The sequence below is a fragment of the Jaculus jaculus genome, chromosome X, assembly GCF_020740685.1.
Source record: "Jaculus jaculus isolate mJacJac1 chromosome X, mJacJac1.mat.Y.cur, whole genome shotgun sequence".
In the NCBI taxonomy this organism is placed as follows: Eukaryota; Metazoa; Chordata; class Mammalia; order Rodentia; family Dipodidae; genus Jaculus; species Jaculus jaculus.
The window spans coordinates 89788300-89808124 of NC_059125.1; the positions used below are offsets into that span (position 1 = coordinate 89788300).

At 38.6% G+C, this 19825-nt stretch overlaps 1 protein-coding gene, 1 non-coding gene and 1 pseudogene across 3 annotated transcripts in view; all 3 read left to right on the top strand.

The window, feature by feature from the left end:
* The window catches only part of Diaph2 (diaphanous related formin 2), a 915994-nt gene that overhangs the window by 645141 nt on the left and 251028 nt on the right, over window positions 1–19825 (top strand). The window lies entirely within an intron of this gene.
* Window positions 9960–10269, top strand: LOC105944645 (annotated as a pseudogene).
* On the top strand, window positions 11720–11826 carry LOC123456853. Its single transcript, XR_006634728.1, has one exon. It is a non-coding gene; the product is annotated as a U6 spliceosomal RNA (small nuclear RNA).

Sequence of the window (19825 nt, forward strand, 5' to 3'; positions counted from 1 at the left end):
ACTTTGTCGTACACCCATAGATTACTGAAAAAGCTGCATAGTACTAATATCTGTGGCTCCTGTAAATATCTCATTCCAAACAAAGACCTCATTTTCAAAATTAGCACACAGCTTTTCTTTTAACCTTGCAGGCTCTAATTAAATGCTAATATCTTTCCAAGTGCATTTTCTCAGCAGATTAAACTACATCAGTAAGACACATATGCCACAGACATCAGGCCTCCGAAACACTAAGCATTGCTTTTTTCTTTAACTTTTTTACTGACAACTTCCGTATATATAGGTAATATATCATGAACATATTCTCCTCATAACTCCCTCCCTCTTCTTCCTCCCCATCCCCTCTCCCCTAAATCTTTCTTCATTCCAACTAGTCTCTCTTCCTATTTTGATGTCATCATTTCCCCCTCCCATTATGCAGGTCTTATGTAGGCAGCCACAGAGCATTGGCATTTTTGGGGGGTTGTATTGTTTATTTGTTTTGGGTTTTTGTTTTGTTTTGTTTTGAGATGGGGTCTCACTCTACCCCAGGTTAACCTGGAACTCACTTTGTGGGGCTGCTTTTGAACTCACATTTAGATTCTCCTACATCTGATTCTTTAGTGCTACCTCCCCAGTGCCACCAAGACCAAAGAACATTGGCATTTTGTTTTGTTTTCTTTTGTTTATTGAGATAGGGTCTCACTCTAGCCCAGGCTGACCTGGAATTCACTATGTAGTCTCAGAATGGCCTCGAACTCACTGCGATCCTCCTACCTCTGCCTCCTGATTGCAGGGATTAAAGTGTGCACCACCACGACCAGTAAACATTGGCATTTTAAAAAAAAATTTATATTTATTTATTTATTTGACAGAGAAAGGAGAGAGAGAAAGAGAGAGAGAGAGAATGGGTGCACCAGGGCTTTCAGCCACTATAAGTGAACTCCAGACACTTGCACCCCCTTTTGCATCTGGCTAGCATGAGTCCTGGGGAATCAAACATGGGTCCTTTGGCTTTGCAGGCAAATGACTTAACCACTAAGAAATCCCTCCATCCCCAATGGCATTTTTAATAAAGTAAGTGTAGATGTCTGTTAACCATAACCTATAGATGGGCATTTTTTTTTCAAGGCTGCTATATTTTTTTTTTACAATAAAGAAATAGGAGGTGTATAGGAAACTATGTGTAGAGATGTTCTTAGTAATTTAATGGTATGAGAACACTGAGGCTGTAAGTTGTTATTATATAAATCAACACCTCCAGCTAATAATACTTAAATAATGTGATGAATATGGAAAGTGTATCAAGGTTTGATGTATTTATGTTCTGAAGACAACAGTAGGGAAGAGGGAGCCAAGAACAGATTATGGAAATATTTTGCAAAGTTTGGCAGGAATGGGGCCACTGACAGTAGAATTGTGACTTGAGAGGAGGTGTTGGAAAACCTAGAGGGAATACAGGTATAAAGCTTAAGCAAAGTAGAAGGAAACTGTTGGGAATAAAGATAAATCCACAGAGGCATTAAGGGAACAGATTATGTAAGACCTTGGAGGTTAATGGAAATGGTGAGTAGAAATAGATAATATCTCTGACAGAAAGACATACAAGGAAAAAATCCTTTAGGGAAAGGTAAGAATGCATAGGCAAGGAAATACATCCTAGAATAGAGATGGACAAACAGCAACATTGCCTATAGAAAGGAAGAGAAGAATTAAAAGGGGCGAAAGTTTCTGTGGATTTTTAACTGATCTTTACCCACAACATAGCTACAATATCCTATTTACATATTCATACCATATTTACATAGGTTAACAAGCATGACTTTACTCCATATTTAACTACAGCATCAATATATTTATTCAGTGTCTATTACTGAGTCACCTAACTACTTCAGGAAGCTAATCAAGGTTTCAATTACTCCAGTGAGAAAGAAAGTTATACCTCTCTATTGCAATCGCAGTTGATTGGTTGATGAAGTATTCATGAGTTCTTTCATAAGAGGAACTTTAAAGGTCACTTGTACCATAATAAGTGGAAATCTCTGAGAAAGAAAAAGTTTAGTAGTATTATAGTACTTATAAAGTCTTAAGAGGTACTGACTCTGTAAGTCTGGTTGTTGTAGTTGAAAACTCATTGCCCTGAGCATTTGTCATTACTCCTTCAATACAATATGCCCTTTAAGCACAGGGAAACTATGGAAAAGGAATATCTAATGTTGTTTATTGTTAATTAAAAAACAGGTTTCTTTCTTTTCTTTAATGGAAAACCTCAATTTGTCTACAACTGCTGTTGAAAATTCTAATGGATCAATGGATAATTTTACATATTTTTTCTCTACTAATCTGATTGTTCAGTTCCATAAAAATTCATCTTCTAGCTTCCAATTTTTAACCAGGTGTTATTATAAAATGAGAGAGAAAAAACCTGGACAAACATGAATTCTGACTTACCTTTAGTATCTAGAAGTTCACCCACTTATACCAATCTATAAGGACCCCAGCCCCACTCACACATTATTTAGTGGCACTATATATCAGTATGTGTGTTTCCTAACAACTCTTGTCCTTGCTTTCAAGAAAATGTAGAAAATTGCAGAAGGCTCCCCAGCAGAAGCTAGAAAAATTAAGGCAAAGAATGTTTCTATCTACTGCAAACTAACTCCAAATGTATATGCTACCTCATACATCTGTCTTTATATGGGTACTGGGGAATTGGACCCAGGTCCTTAGGATCTGCAGCCAAGCACATTAGCCACTGAGCAATTTCTCCAGTCTTTTAAAAATGTATTAATTACTTATGGGGGGGGGGGTCTGAGTTTTTCAATATCTCTGTAACTCATTAGGAATACCACATTTATCACCCTCTACTGTAAGATAAACTTTCACCAAATAAATAAGTCAAACTCCTCTTTTCCAAATCAGATGATCTTTTTGTGACCTATGCACATCATCTTCACAGGTAACTCCACTGCATTTTACTTATTTTTTTTTTTAATTTATTTGAGAGCGACAGACAGAGAAAGAGGCAGAGAGATTAAGAGAGAGAGAAAGAAAGAGAGAGAGAGAAAAGGAAATAAAATGGGCATGCCAGGGCCTCTAGCCACTGCAAACGAATTCCAGATGCATATGCCACCTTGTGCGTCTGGCTTACATGGGACCTGGGGAATGGAGCCCCAAATTGGGGTCCTTATGCTGCACAAGCAAGCACTTAACTGTTAAGCCATCTCTCCAGCCCTGCATTTTAATTTTTAAAGCAACTCCTTTCCACTTCAAAACTTTACCCCTCAGTGTATGCTACAGTATAAGAAGGTTTACTTAAGCTTCAATAAAATGTATGGATTTACCTGGGCATGATGATACATTCCTTTAATCCCAGCAATCTGGGAGGCTGAGGTCAGAGGATTACTATAAATTTGAGGCCAGCCTGGGGCTACAGAATGAGTTCTGGATTGGCCTCTGCTGGAGTAAGTACCTGCCTTGAAAAACAACAATGAAAAATATGCATGGATTTGTTTCTTAGCACAAATAGCAAAGAAGTCTGTGACTTTTTTTTTTATTTTGTAGACTCATTAAAAATAGTTATGTCTTAACACTAAGAATTTCATACCGAAACTTCTTGTCTTTCATTGTAACTATATCTTTTATCTGAGGACTCAAGAATGCAAATCCTGTAGCTGATCTGTTCAAATCTCATGGATTAAAAAAAAAAAAAAAAAAGCGTGTGTTTTGGTTATTCATTATACTTGATGTTACATGATTTTCCTACCAAAAGAACTTCACTTTTTCTTCCAGTATGCATACATACATGTAAGCCAACTCCTAGGTTGCAGGAAATAGAGAACAGACTCTGAAATTCATAGGATCTTGGTATTCCCCAAATGTACATGATGTAAAAATAATTCTCATTAAATAGTTAACATGTATCAGCCACTGCGCCTAATAGATTTCTATGAAGTTTCTCTTTAAATCCCAAACCAATACTAAGCAATCCAAGTATTTAACAAATTTTAAAAAAAAGTCTTAGCACCAGTTAGTAAATACTCCAAAGGGATGAAGCTTTATAGTCTCTGGAAGAAATATGGCCTAAAGCAGAGTTTTTGCCTTTCAAGTCTGTCCTGTGTTCATAGGGGTGTCCATTATTCTTGGAACATTTGTATTATGAATCCTGATTTCAAATGACAAAATAACTAGTTATAGTGGCACACACCTGTAATCCCAGCATATAAGAGATGGAAACAGGATGATCAGAAGTTTAAAGTAGCCTGGGCTACATGAGACTCTGTCCTTTTGTTGTTTTGTTTTCTGAGGTAGGCTCTCATTCTAGCCCTGGCTGACCTGGAATTCATCATGTGGTCACAGGCTGACCTTAAACTCACAGCATTACTCCTACCTTGGCCTCCCAAATTCACAGATTAAAGGTGTATTCCACCATGTCCAGCAAGAAATTATCTTAAATAAGTAAAATAAGAACAAAATAAATGGTACCTGCCCATTATTTTTACTGTAAGCATAAAATTATGGGTCAGAAAATATTAAAATCTTATCACTAACATTCCCTAAGATAGTAAAGTCCTAAACCAGAAATACTAAAATTTACACTATCTGTTCTGGGATTCTTAAATTTAAATTTTAAATATTTTATGTTATTTTTAAAAGAGGCAATTAGGGCTGGAGAGATGGCTTAGCGGTTAGGCGCTTGCCTGTGAAGCCTAAGGACCCCAGTTTGAGGCTCGGTTCCCCAGGTCCCATGTTAGCCAGATGCAAAAGGGGGCGCACGCGTCTGGAGTTCGTTTGCAGAGGCTGGAAGCCCTGGCGCGCCCATTCTCTCTCTCTCCTCTATCTGTCTTTCTCTCTCTGTCTGTCGCTCTCAAATAAATAAATAAATAAATAATTAGAAAAAAAAAGAGGCAATTAAATGGAATGGGGGCAGGGATGGGATGAGGGAAAAGACGATACCAACTTAAGATGTATTCATAGGACACATATTAATAATAATAATAATAATAATAATAATAATATATAAAAAAGAAACATTTTAAATTGTTCAAATATTTTTAAAAGCCTAAAAATCAGATGCTAAAAGAATTCAAAGTATGATCATGAATTTTACCTATTGTGTTGAGTTGCTATTCAAAAAAATATCTCATTGACTCATGCCTAGTTTAAAGAAGATTTTTAATATAATACATATTGGGTTTCTTTATGTTTCTGGCAAATGATTTTTTTTTCTTTCTTATGTGGGAACCTTTACCACTCCTAGAGAATGAAGAAATACTGCTCCATGAAATTGTCCTGTGACTCTGACACAAGACTTACCAATTTGTTCACCAGGATATTCCAATTTATATTTTTTATGGTTATGTGACTACTTTCATACAGGTCCTGGTACTATAATGAAAGCCTTGCCAGCTATATTCACAAAGGTAGTCAGAATGATTCAAAACCAAAAAGTGAAGTTGAATATTTTTTTCATGAATGCCAAGTGATGATATCCTTTCTCTATAATGCTTGGAACTAGACACATTTCAGATTGAAGATTGAAGTTTGTTTTTTTTTTTTTTTAAATTCTGGAATATGTGTATACACATTACTGGTTGTGCATTCCTAGTATAAAATTCCCAAATCTGAAGTACTCTAAAATCTGAAACATTTTGAGAATTGCTTGAAAGTATTTCAGATTTTTGGATTTATAAATTAGAGGTGCTCAATTTAATGTAAAATGTATAGATTTTAAAAACTATTTCAGATGCCAATAGCATGGGTTGTTAATGATCACATTTAAGAACTAGGACTATAGACCAGTAATAGAGTACTTGCCTCCTAGTCACCTGGCCCTGGATTTCATACCAAATGACATTTTAAAAACTCACATTTAGTATGCTTAGGAGGGTAGACAGTATCATAATGGTGCATTTCCATTCATAAACCATGTCCTCATGACATCCATAAAAAAGTGATAGGTGTATACAGAATAAATCATTACAAACTAATGTAGTTAGTGAGGTGTGGTGGCATACACCTTTAATCCCAGCAACTTGGGAGGCAGAGGTAGGAGGATCTCTGTGAGTTCAAAGCCACCCTGAGACTACATAGTGAATCCCAAGTCAGCCTGTGCTAGAGTAAAACCCTACCTCAAAACAACCAAACCAAACCAAACAAAAACTAAATAGTTCACCAAATTCTTACTAGTCTGAAATTTAGGTGTTTCTATTACATATAATAATCACAGCTGCCATGTAAGGTTTGCTAGGCATCATTTTAACTACTTTATATAATTTAACAACTCTGCGATTTAAATAGTAGATACCTTACAGGTGAAATATATGTGGTAATGGTATTTCTCAAGGTCACATAAGTTTGAGACTAAGTGATAGAAGTTGAATTAGAAGCCACACTTACCTCACTTGAGGATCAACAATCTGAATGATACAGGATATGGTTTAGGGAGGGCCTGTGAACTCCAACTTTTGGGTCCCTAACCCATGGCAAATAATTGATTAAATGGACTCCAAGAAGGGCAAATTATGAAATATGTGGTTGATTGTAGGGAGGAATTGAGATACAGGGAGGAGACTACCTGAAAGATCCAAGCCTGAGGAGAATTTTCCTCCTTGCCAGCTGGAAAGGGGAAAAGGAGAAGGTGAGAATTTCCATCACAGAGAAACCTCTCGGAATAAAAATCTTCTAGAAGAGGCACATGTAACCACAGATGGAAGGCAAAACATGAGAACCAAATGATCCCTTTATGTAAAAGACCAGAGAGGATTAAAAAATAATGAAGGGGGCTGGAGAAACGTCATAGTGGTTAAGGTGCTTGCCTGAGAAGCCTAAGTACCCAAGTTCTACTCTCCAGATACTACTTAAGCCAGATCACAAGGTGAGGCAAGAGCAAGGTCGCACATGCCCACTAGGTCGCATGAGCATCTGGGGTTCATTTGCATTGGCTGAGGTTCTGGTGTGCCAGTTTTCTCTATAGATCTCTAAGAGAAAAATAAATAAAATTCCAAAAATATTTTTTAAAAAACGAAGGACTCAGAAATCAAAGAAAACTCATACTTGTGTGTCAAAGTGAGAAAGCACCCCAAAACATAACACATGTAGGACACAAGCCAGAAAATTCCCAGGGAAACTGGAAAGGGGGAGAGTTACACTCTGGTGTTCAGATGAGACTGCAGGAAGAGAGAGCTTACAAAGAGTTACTGTCCTTTATATGGATTAGATATCCAATTCAGGTGAACCTTCTTATCAGATTCAGGTGTGTAAGGACTGTGGTGGTTTGATTCAGGTGTCGCCCATAAACGTAGGTGTTCTGAATGCTAGGTTCCCTGCTGGTGCATATTTGGGAATTAATGCCTCATAGAGGCAGTGTATTATTAAGGACAGGCTTATGGGTGTTATAGCCAGTTTTCCTCTGCCAGTGTTTGGCACACACTCCTGTTGCTATTGTCCACTTTATGTTGGCCAGGGGGTGATGCCCACCCTTTGCTCATGCTGTTGTTTCCCCTACCATCGTGGAACTTCCCCCTTGCATTTGTAAGCCAAAATAAACCTCTTTTTTTCCCCACAAACTGCACTTGGTTGGGTGATTTCTACCAGCAATGCAAACCTGACTGCAACAAGGACAGACCAGTTGTTTAGTGGATTCAAGGGGCTAACTCCCTCTGAGGTGCCAGCCCACAGAGGGCTACTGAGCTGAGAAATAAGCAGGAAGTGCCTACCAGGGAATATTGCTTACAGCCATCTTGGGTCACACTGAATCAGACACAGGTTCCTAGTCCTGCCAAGGCAGGTTGAGTGGTATTTCCTTGTTGTCTTTGGCCTCTGTTCCTGTTTGACAGCCTTTTATAAAAAGGGTTCTTGTTCCTGTTACTTCTTTGGTAATATTCCATTTCTCTGTCCCTGAAATGCACTTCCAGCTTTCAGTGAGGCCATAGTACTTTTGCAATCAGACCTGGAATAATAAGCAAGCTAAGCTGTTAAAGGCAATATAAGTAAGGAGTACTTTAGTGATAGCAATTGCCATGATGGTAGCTTTATTTGCAAATAGTAATATGGATTAGGATCAAAGTAGCTGTTTTGTGTAGGTGGTCAGTTAGAGTCACAGTCCCAAATGCAGTCTCATTCTATTTCATCCACAATGGCTGAAAACAGCAACTGCTTCATTATACTTCCTGATACTTCTTAAACTTTTGGGGGACTTAGCACCCATGGGCAGGTCCTTTCTGAGCTGGCAATTTTCCTGAGCCCAATGACCAATTCTTAGGACTTGATCATAAGGCTCACCCTAAGCAGATGCGAAATTAGCATAAGGACTTGATTCAGGCCTCCAGGAGAGACTTTTCTTATTTTACTTTCCCCTCCCAGATTGGGGAGGAATGCCTCCTCACTTTGGAGAGTCCCTGCTTTTTTCCTTTTACTTCAAACCTCCCTTAATAAATCCTCCATAACTTGCTCTTCTTCATGTCTGTGTTTTTCAATTCTTTGCTAAAATGGATAAGAACTGGAGGCTTCACAACCACCACCCTAGGGATTTCTAATCCCTCCCACAACTCTGAGCCTGTATTAATAGCAAGAAGATTAGAACATGGCTTCTTCACATAGACAAGACAGAAATGAGGCTGGTATCTGATGAACTCAGAATTTTTTTTTTTTTTTTGGTTTTTCAAGGTAGGCTCTTAATCTGGCTCAGGCTGACCTGAAATTCACTCTGTAGTTTCAGAGTGGCCTCAAACTCTCGGCGATCCTCCTACCTCTGCCTCCCTAGTGCTGGGATTAAAGGTGTGTGCCACCACACCCGGCTGAACTCAGAAATTTTTAAACCCATATCATCCATTTCTTAAAGCCTAGGTGGAATAAATGGAATTTCTTAGTATTTATTTGAGCTTTTAAAAATATTTTATTTATTTTAATCATTTGAGAGAAAAAAGGGGGCAGAGAGAGAGAGACAATGATTGTGCCAGAGCCTCTAGCCACTGCAAACAAACTCCAGACCCATGCACTAGATAGTACATTTGGCTTTATGTGGGTACTAAGGAATTGATTCTGGGTCCTTTGGTAGTTCCAGCAAAAGCCTGAACCACTCCAGCCCATTGAACATTTTTTTTTTCTTGACAGGGGTGGGTTTCGAGGTAGGGTCTCACTCTAGCCCAGGCATACCTGGAACTCACCATGCAGTCTCAGGGAGGCCTTGAACTCATGGTGATCCTCCTACCTCTGCCTCCCAAGTGCTGGGATTAAGGAGTGTGCCACCACCACAGACTTTTTTGACCTTTTTTAAAAAAATGCATTTTCAGTCTTTAGATCTCATTTGTTAAGCTTGCGCAGTAAGAGAAATCATATTTTTACTTTATGCAATTTTTTCTGCAAAGCAATAGAAATTTCAATTACAGCCGGGTATGGTAGCCTTTAATCCCAGCACTCAAGAGGCAGAGAGGTAGGAGGATCGCAGTCCTAGGCCAGCCTGAGACTACATAGAGAATTTCAGGTCAGTTTAGGCTAGATTGAGACCCTGCCTTAAAAACCAAAACAAACTAGCAAACAAAAAAGTTCAGTTATATATGTTGTAGCAGTCAGATTCAGTTTCACTGAGATAAACTTCTAGACCAGGCACACTCATAGAGGAAGGGATTTATTGAAGCTTACAGATCCAGGGGAAGTTCCATAATGGTAAAAGAAGTTGGCCCCCTCTTAAAGGACCAGGCAAAGACCAAAAAAGCCAAAAGCCAAACAGCACAGCACACTTTGCATATCTTTAGATTGAAATCTCAAACCCACCACCCGACCTTAAGATCTGCCCAGTGACACTGCTTCCAGCCAGGTGGCTGCAGATGCAAACTATAAGCTAATAAAATACTGAATATAGTATGACACTTCCCTGCCTCCTGCACTGCAGGCCCGCCGTATTTCACTGCGCTGGACTGGCGAGGCCTGCACTGCTTTCTGGCGAAGCTTTGGGGTTGGTGGCCGTGGGCCTGAGCTGCATGGCCAGTGCAATGGTAACAGTTGGGTTGACCAACTGCAGGATTTCCAGGTTGTTATGTTTTACAAGTCATGGAGTATGTGGAGCCTCAAGTAAAACAAGTTTCTCTGCCTTCAGTGGAGGCTATTTACAGAGGTGGATTTGAAACCAAAATGACAAAATGGGAAGCAGCATTAATGCTAGGCATAAGCCCTACTGATAATAAAGGAAAAATAAGAGATGCCCATCGACAAATTATGCTCTTTAATCACCCAGACAAAGGTGAATCTCCATATATAGCAGCCAAAATAAATGAAGATAAAGATTTACAAGAAGGGGCTGGAGAGATGGCTTAGCGGTTAAGCGCTTGCCTGTGAAGCCTAAGGACCCCGGTTCGAGGCTCGGTTCCCCAGGTCCCACGTTAGCCAGAGGCACAAGGGGGCGCACACATCTGGAGTTCGTTTGCAGAGGCTGGAAGCCCTGACGCGCCCATTCTCTCTCTCTCCCTCTATCTGTCTTTCTCTCTGTGTCTGTCGCTCTCAAATAAATAAATAAATAAAATTAAAAAAAAAGATTTACAAGAAGGTCAAGCTAAAAAATGAAGTAAATATATGATGAATTTTAAGTTCATATTAGGTTATGCATATGAGCACTGTTTTGTAATAAAATGTCTCAAAGCTAAAAAAAAAAAACACCGGATATATTGGGACCATATATTCAAAGTACCACATGTGTAAATATAAATTGGGTTGGTGTATATTTTAGAAATGTTTTCCTGTTATTTTTGCTTCTCTCAAACTTTTATTTATCATCATCATTATTATTTTTGAAGTAATTATCATTTTTGAAGTAGAGTATCAATTCATGGCAATCCTTTGACCCCAGCATCCAAGGTGCTGGAATTAAAGGTATGTGCCACCATGTTCAGCTTATTTTATTTTTTGAGACTCATAGGGTCTCATGTAGCCCAGGCTGACCTCAAGCTCCTTATTTAGATAAGGATGATTTTGAACTCCTAATCTTCCTGCCTGCTGCTTCTTTTTCGTTTTCTTTCTTTCTTTCTTTCTTTTCTTTTCTTTTTTTTTTTTTTTTTGTTTTTGTTTTTCGAGGTAGGGCCTCACTCTAGTACAGGCTGGAATTCACTAATTTACTATGTAGTCTTAGTGTGTCCTTGAACTCATAGTGTTCCTCCTACCTCTGCTCCCCTCCCGCAGTGCTGGGATTAAAGGTGTAAACCACCAAGTCCTGCATCTTTCTTCTTTTTTCTGAATGCTGGAATTACAGGCATGTGCTACTACATCCAGCTCTTCATACTTTTTACTGACTCTTAAAAAAAAATAGATACACCAGGAAAACTGAATGTTCTCATTGTAAACATATTTCTTAACTTGTAGGAGGTTACTGTAAAAATACTTTCAATTAGCACCAATTTAGTTACAGCATCTTCTTATACAATGACAGATTCTAATAAATTGGTGTTCCCAACACTGAGAAATAATGATGCTTACTTGTGTGTTAAAATATTTACTATAGTTGGACAAGCAATAAAGTACTGTTAATCATAGTCAGTTATCTGAGGTTTTCTTTTTTTTTTTTTTAACTTGACTTTAATTTGGCTCCTGCTGCTTTTACTGTCTTATGTTTCCTTTTAGTTTGCAAGAATTATGATAAGAAATGAAAAGAATGTATACCATCTCTAAAAGTTTTCTTTTTACCTTCTACATTTTTAAAGAAGAATTAATCTAGAATTTCCTATTTTCACTTCATCAAAAATAACTACTTGTCCTTCCTTCTGCAGCACATATACTAAAATTGGAACTATACAGAAAAGATTAGCATGGCCCCCGTGCAAGCATTACATGCAAATTTGTGAAGTGGTCCATATTTTTTGATGTTAATAAAGGCCATATGACACCAGATGCTTATAAAATAATAACAAAAGAAGAAAGGTTGTTAATATGAAACCATTGTTATAATCTCTTATACCCTCCTTCTCTTTTTGTGTGTGTGGGAGATTGATCCCATTGCCTTGTTATGCAAGGCAATCGGTCTACCACTAAGCTATATATCATCCCTTCTGCTTTTTTTCCCCATAAGACATAAAAATTAAACAACCATGTGTTTCTCATCTCCAATTTCCTAAAGCCAAACCTAACTGTAAAAAGAGAACACAGTTGTTTTTTTTTTTTTTTAATTAAAAACAAATCCAGGCTTGGTGGGGCATGCCTTTAATCCCAGCACTCCAGAGGCAGAGGTAGGAGGATCGCTGTGAGCTCAAGGCCACCCTCAGACTACATAGTGAATTCCAGGCCAGCCTGGGCTAGAGTGAGACCTTGCCTCAAAAAACAGTGTGTGTGTCGGGGGGGGGGCGGTGCAGAGTGATGACTTAGCTACTAACGTACTGTAACTGTTTGAATAGATGGCCCCCAATATATTCAGTTTTTAATATGTTTGTAGTTTGCATCTGCAGCCACCTGACTGGAGGCAGTGTCACTGGGTGGATCTTAAGGTGTGGTAGTGGGTTTCAGATTTGAATCTAAAGATATGCAAAATTTGCCTAGCTGGAGCTCTTGAAGTGTGCTGTGCTGTATGGTTTTTGGCTTTTAGGCTTGTGCTTCTCTCTCTCTGCTTGGTCCTGTGAAAGCAGACCAGCTCTTCTGCCATTATGGAACTTCCCCTGGATCTGTAAGCTTCAATAAATATCCCTTCCTCCATAACTGTGCCTGGTCTGGAAGTTTATCTCAGCAGACCTGAAGCTGACTGCTACAGGTACTTGTCTGTGAAGACTAAGGCCCCAGTCCCTACATAAGCCAAGTACACAAAGTGGTGCATGCATCTGGAGTTGGTTTGTAGTGGCAGGAGACCCTAGCATACCCCTATCTATCTATCATCTATCTATCCATGTATCTATCTGCCTATTTCTTTCTGTTTTTCACAGATAAATAAATAAAATATTTTAAAAATACTTTACCTATTTCTTAGAGAGAATGAGATTGAGAGAAAGTGTATGGGTGCACCATAGCCTCCTACCACACTGTAAAAGAACGTCAGATGCATGTGCCAGTTTGTGCATCTGTCCTTACATGGACACTCGGGAATTAAACACGGACTATTAGGTTTTGGAAACAAGGGTCTTTAACCATTTAGCCATCTCCTCAGCTCCAGAGGGTACTACTTCTATTTATCTGTGAATGTAAAACTAGTAACATCAGAACCAGAATCTTAGTTCAGAGTCCGTTTTGCTTGGAGTATAGATGTATAGATGTTTGTAGATATGGTTCTATTCCTCAGTACCCATTTAAACCAGATGCACAAGGTGCTGTATGTGTCTGGAGTTATTTGCAGTGGCTGGAGGTTCTGGCATGCACATTCTTTCTCTGTCTTTCTCCCTCCCTCTCTGACTCTCAAAATAAGTTAAATAAATAAATAAAATATTAAAAAAGAAAACATAAAATGCAGGCCAGGTAAGGCAGCATATAACTATAATCCCAATACTCTAGAGATTGAGTCAGGAAGACTACTGCAGATTTTCATAGTCTTTTTTTTTTTTTTTTGGTCTCTGGACTATGAAAAATTAGACACACAGATAATGAGGTGTAAGTTAAAGGAGATTTATTAAGAAGAAGGTGGAAAAGGCTCAGAACTTCAGGGCAGTTGGGACTAGGGATTTGGCAAGCATGCAAAGACAAGAAAGAAAGTTAAGCTTTTTAAATTGTAACTCAGAGAAGAAGGCAGGTTCAGAAGTGAAGATTTGAGAGCAACTGTACCAAGGGAAAGGATTCTATAGGTTTAAGTACATTATCTTATTAAGGGGATAACTATTCCTCCCACCTCTTTAGCATGACTATAGGCAAGGGATGTTCTCTTGACCATGTGAATGATAAGATCCTTTAGGAGGGAACCCTTAATCTTTATGTTTTGTGTGGCATAGAATGTATTGTTCCCACCCAAGGCCAGAGGTAAAACAGATTAGCTTTCCTTTGACCAGTAATGCTTCCATCCTCCTCCCTAACTACGGCAATTGTGTTACTTCCTTTTCAAGTGTAAAATATCCAAGCAGATGCTTAGCCACCTAACAAGATCCCAAATTCTAATCCAGCCTCAGATACATAAACAGACCCTGTGAGGGAGGAGGAAGGAAGGAAGAAAGAAAAGAAAGAAGGAAGGAAAGGAGGAAGGAAGAAAAAAAGGAGGGAGATGAGGACAAGATGTCCACTGAAATTTGAATTTTAAGCCATATGAAAGGTAGGACTGCTTATAATGCAATCATCCAGACAGAAAGTAGCTTTGATATCCTTGATCTCACAGGGCCTAAAGTACTTCATAAGAGCCTCATAATAGGAGGCAAAGACGATGACATCAAAATAAAAGGGTGTGGTGGTGCACGCCTTTAATCCCTGCACTTGGGAAGTAGAGGTAGGAGTATTGCCATGAGTATGAAGCCATTCTGAAACTACATACTTAATTTCAGGTCAGCCTGGGCCAGAGTGATATCCTACCTAGGAAAAATAAATAAATAAAATAATAATAAATAAAAGAGACTAATGGAGAGAGGGAGGAGATATGACGAAGTGAAGAGTTGTAACGAGGGAAGTGGGATAGTAGAGGAAATTATCATGGTTTAATGGCCTGTAAGTATGGAAGCTGTCACTAAGAAAAAACAAAAATAAATAAAATAAAATTTGAATTTTAGATAACTAACAAATTTGTATAAGTGTATCTTAGATTACTAAGTAGGGTATGATTTTCTTTATAAGTATATCGCAAATATTGGTAAAACATACTCTTATACTCACAAATTATTTATGACTTATTTGAAATTCAAATATAGCCAAGCATCCTATAACTTATCTGGCAATTAACTATACTTGTGTGTGGTATAAATGAATGGATATTCAGATATCAAACAGCTTAGGTGGTTCTTGGTATTAAATGCCTATAAAGTATGGTATGTCACATGTTAGAAATGTCTAAATTTTCATCATGTATAATATTAGATTAAGTAATACCTGCTTGACAAGATTTTTTTCCTTTATAGAAAATAGATATTATGCCTTCAAAACACCTGATATGTAATAAATTTCCATTAAACAGTAGCTGTTATTGTCAAAAACAAGGCAGTGAATAGAAACACTCTCATGTGATAGCAGTCAACCCAGAAGACAACAGTGATATCTAAAGTTATGGAAAAATTGTTTCCCATCTGCAATTGATTCTGCTGCAGGAGGCAACAGCTGGGGTGTGCTGTAATCCAAGGCAGCTGTGAAACTGTCCACTTGAAGATAATGCCAGATTGAAAGCTTAGTTCCCAAGACTGGCTCCCTCCCCACTTGAGTTCCCAGACTCAAGCCCCAGTTTAACTTATACACATGGACCAGAAATCCAGGTTCCCTTGACACCCTCCTTGGGGTAGATTGATTAAAGACAGCTCACAGTACTCTAAGAAACTCTTGTAAGTGTGCTGACTCAGAAACTTAGATGGACACAAATGTGTCTTTCCACAATGTCAGAATTTATTGAATAACAATAAATTCACAACGTAGGAAGATTTCATTAGCACCAGTTTCTCTGATACTCCTGTCCTTGATAGTCCTGGCTGACTTTCTTTTATTCAAGTCTTAAAAGTTTTAATTACTATTATTGAAGGAGGATACTAGGAAGCTAGCTTCTTTTAGGTGGTTTCAGTTAGAGTTTGAGGCCCAGAGAGAATCAGGTGATACCACTCCACATGCCACCTTGCCCTGGCACAAGAACAGATCTCTTGGCAGAAACGGAACTCTTGTTTGACTGAGACTAATCTACAGTGCCCCCTGCTGTCCACAGTCTAGCACATATCTAGATAGATGGTCCAGACTCGGGTGGACTTGCCCAGCATTGGGATGGTGGAGTGCACAACAATGTTTCTTGGTCTGCGGAAACTCTTCTGATTGCCTCTGTTTCGGAGTTTGGGGTAACTTCTCACTTTGATTTCATGCATGATTTTCCTCTGGTCTCTTAATCTACCACATGCATATTTCCCTTACACTCTAGATCTACCACATTGATGCTCTCAGTAACTCCAGGCCTGCTACCTGTGTCATTTATTTAAGTTCAGGGTAACCATAAGTGTAACTCTCTTCATTAGTCATTTTTCCTCTGAATTTTCTTGGTCTCTGCTTTGATATTTTCCCTCTTATTCTTCCTTGGGCTCACCATTTGCCATCTTAACTTTCCTCCATGAGAAAGCACATGGCAGATGCCATGTGTGCTCCTTATAAGTCTCTGTACAGATATACCTAAGTTTTTTCTTTCTCAATATTTGAGAGAAAAATGGACAAAGACATTTTTTTATTTGTTTGCAAGAAGATAGATAGATAGATAGAGAGAGAGAGAGAGAGAGAGAGAATAAATGTTCCAGGTCCTCAAGACACTGCAAACGAACTCTAGATGCATGTGTCACTTTGTACATCTGGATTTTCATGTGTATGGTTGAATCCAACCTCCGTCATTAGGCTTTGCAAGCAAGTGCTTAACTGCTGAGCATTCTCTTCAGCCCCACATATATACCTAAATTCTATCTTCCATGTGTTTGTGGCTGTACATCAGTCTTTCCTTGAAAAACTTCAGTTTAATCTCCCATCCATGTGTTTTTGGCTATACTCCATTTTCCCCTGTAAAACATCAAGTTCTCTTAAGTGAACCTTTTAAACTATGCAGTGTTTTCCACATGATAGTATGTTTCATAGTTCCTACGTGTTTATGACTCCTCTTCAGCATTCCTAGATCAAAATTTCCCTTCAGGAAACCCCACAGTTTGTGATTTTCCATTAAATAAGCCCCACAATATGTGATTCCTCCCTAAATAAACTTAATTCATAATTTATCCTTCTTGAGTCTGACTTTATCAATTCTTTGTTAAAAGCAGGATAGAACACAAACTTGGAGTTCATAAATTTAGTGTCCCATTCCTGAACCCCCAAATCCTGCATCAATATTAATTTTCAAATCACACATTACATACCAAGCAGGAGAGAGAGAATTGCTACAAAAGGTTAAAGGGCCAAGCAGCCTGAGAAGCCTGCAGCCTGATAGAAATGCGAATAAGATGCAAATAGTCTCTTTTTTTGGGGGGGTTGCTGTCACTGGAGATTCAGAGAATCTGCTGCCCAAGTACAGGCTTGATGGGTAATGGAAAGTTGAGTGGAGCTGAGGCAAAAGGGAAAAGCTGAGTTTAAATGAATGAACGGGCTGCAAGACAGGTAGGACTGGTAGACAGCAATTCCAGTAAGTGGAAGCCAAGCTGAGTTGAACCCATGGGGCAGTTAGGAGTTGACTACCTATCTATCTATGCACACAACAGGTGATTAGATAACTGGCTGATGGGGCATTGGAATTGGAGTGATAGCAGTCCATGAGGGATATGATATGATTTTAAATTGCCCATGGACTTCTATAGTATCAAATTTTCATGATAAATTTACCTTTTGTCATCGTTTCTATGGTTGGTGCTGATTGTCATACATGTGTCCACTCAGGTGCAGAGTCCCCTCCATTGTTAAAATGTAGTCAAAAAATGCCTTTGCTGGGTATGGTGGTGCTTGCCTTTAATTCCAGCGTTCAAGAAGGTAAAGTAGGTAGATCACTGTGAGTTCCAGGCCAGTCTGGGCTAGAGCCAAACCCTGCCTCAAAACAGCAACAAAACTGCTTGTAAAAATGGTGTATCTCAGGGAAAGGCAATGAAAAGCCATTGTTTTGTATGACATAGAGTAACTTTGGGCAAGGAACAGCTTTATGTCAACAGGTACTCTATCAATTTACTATAAACATAAACTGATAATTTAAAGGTTACATATCCACAGACACATGAAAAGATATGGAGAGGGAGATTTGGACCCATTCAAGGGCATGAACATTGTCCCAAAGAGATTAGACACACCTCCCTCCCTGCACAAGAATGTTCCTGTTTACTTTCATGCAACTCTCCACATCTTTAGCATATACATCTTAGAATCCTGTAGCTTTTGAGTTTTTATGCAGGCTTCATTACAGCAGCAAGATTCATAAAATCCTTGGCCATCAGTGATCAGTTTAACCTTAAGTCCATGATGGAGACTGGGGGTTAACCCACTGCCTAATGCTAATTTTGTGTTTCTTAAAAAACCAGCTCAAGGCTGGGGAGATATTTTCTGCAGTGACAAGCACTTATTGCACAAGTCTGAGGGTGTGAGAGGGCCTGAGACCACACAAGTTCTATAGGATTCCTAACTGGGAGGGGAGGAGACAGTGAAAACAGCAACTGTGAATTAAGTGAGAGACTTCATCTCAATGTAGGCAGATGAAGGAAAAAAGGAGGACACATTTATTCTTATCCAGCTTCTGGCCACACATGCACACACTACACACATCACTTTACAAGTTACACCTTACAAATCCACCCCCCCACACACACACAGAGTGAGAGAGTGTGAGGAGGGAGGGAGGGAGGGAGAGAAAAACAGTTTAATCCTTCATTTACAGTTGCCTTCCATTTGTCAAATCATTAGCATACTAAAATGCACCTTTGGACCTTGCAAGGATTAAAAAAAATATATATAGCAGAAAACCTGCCATAATACTAATGTATATTTTATAATATCACAGAAAGAAAGAAAAAAGTCAAATGATAATTACTAGTTTGTGTGTGTGTTTTCTCCCATCTTACTAAGCCTGGAGTGAGGACTCCTCATGACTCTCCTCTGGGGATCAAACAGCACATTAGAATAATACTAGAGTCCACTCACATTTATGTTACTGTTTAGCACATCAAAGATTTGAACAGTAATAACATACTTAAGCATCAACCTTCCCTTTCCTTTCCTGCTTATCTCCTTTCATGTTACCTATCAATAATTATACAATACAGCTTCTTAGTAGCAGAGTCTTAATGTAGGGTGCCATTTCATATTGTCTTCCTTTTATGTCTGAGTTAGGTTTTCTGCCTGTTTCAAACATATATATTTTATAATATTCATTTTTATTGAGATGTAATTTACAGATCACAAAATTCATCATTTTTGTTTTTCTAAATATTTTATTTATTTATTTGAAAGAGAGGGAGGAGGGAGAGAAAAAGAAAAAGAGGCAGAGAGAAAAATGTTGTCCCATAGCTTCCAGTCACTGCAAAGGAACTCCAGATGCATGTGCCACTTTGACCATCTGGTTTACATGGGTATTGGGTAATCAAACCTAGGTTCTTAGGCTTTGCAGGCAAGCGCCTTTACTATTAAGGCAACTCTCAAGCCGCTTGTTATTTTTTGAGATAGGATCTCACCATGTATATATAGACCAGCCTAGCTACAAATATAAAATCCTCCCACTTCAGCCTCCAGACTTCTAGGATTACAGCCTTTTATGACCATGTCATTCCATATTCAGCATTTCAATGTATACAATTAAGGAGCTTTTAGCATATTCACAGATTGTGCAATTTCAACATTAATTCCAAAAAATTTTAACACCTAATAGCAGTTATTGATCATGTTCTCTTCCTCCACTAAGTCACTCATCTCCTATCTCTATGTGTTAGCCTATTTATGACCATTTAGTTTAGCGTGAATGGGCTCTAAAAGTGAAAACCAGAAATATCCTTAAGTCTGCCCTTGTAATTCCTCTTTACTAGATATTAGAGAAGGATTGCTCCTCTCCTTTCCTTAGAAAGAAGTTATTTAGATCTGATTTTCCATAAACAAGTGGAGTTTCTCCATAGGAGGGAGTTTCCCCTCTCCTAGAATTTAAATTTGATCCTGGCATTGTGGTTGTTTAACCTTAACCCCAACACATGGCTTTCTGGATGGCCTCTTCTTGAGCTAGCCCTTACCCTAGCCTGGAACAATCAGACTTCACTCAGGCTTACCTGAGTCTGAAGCAAGG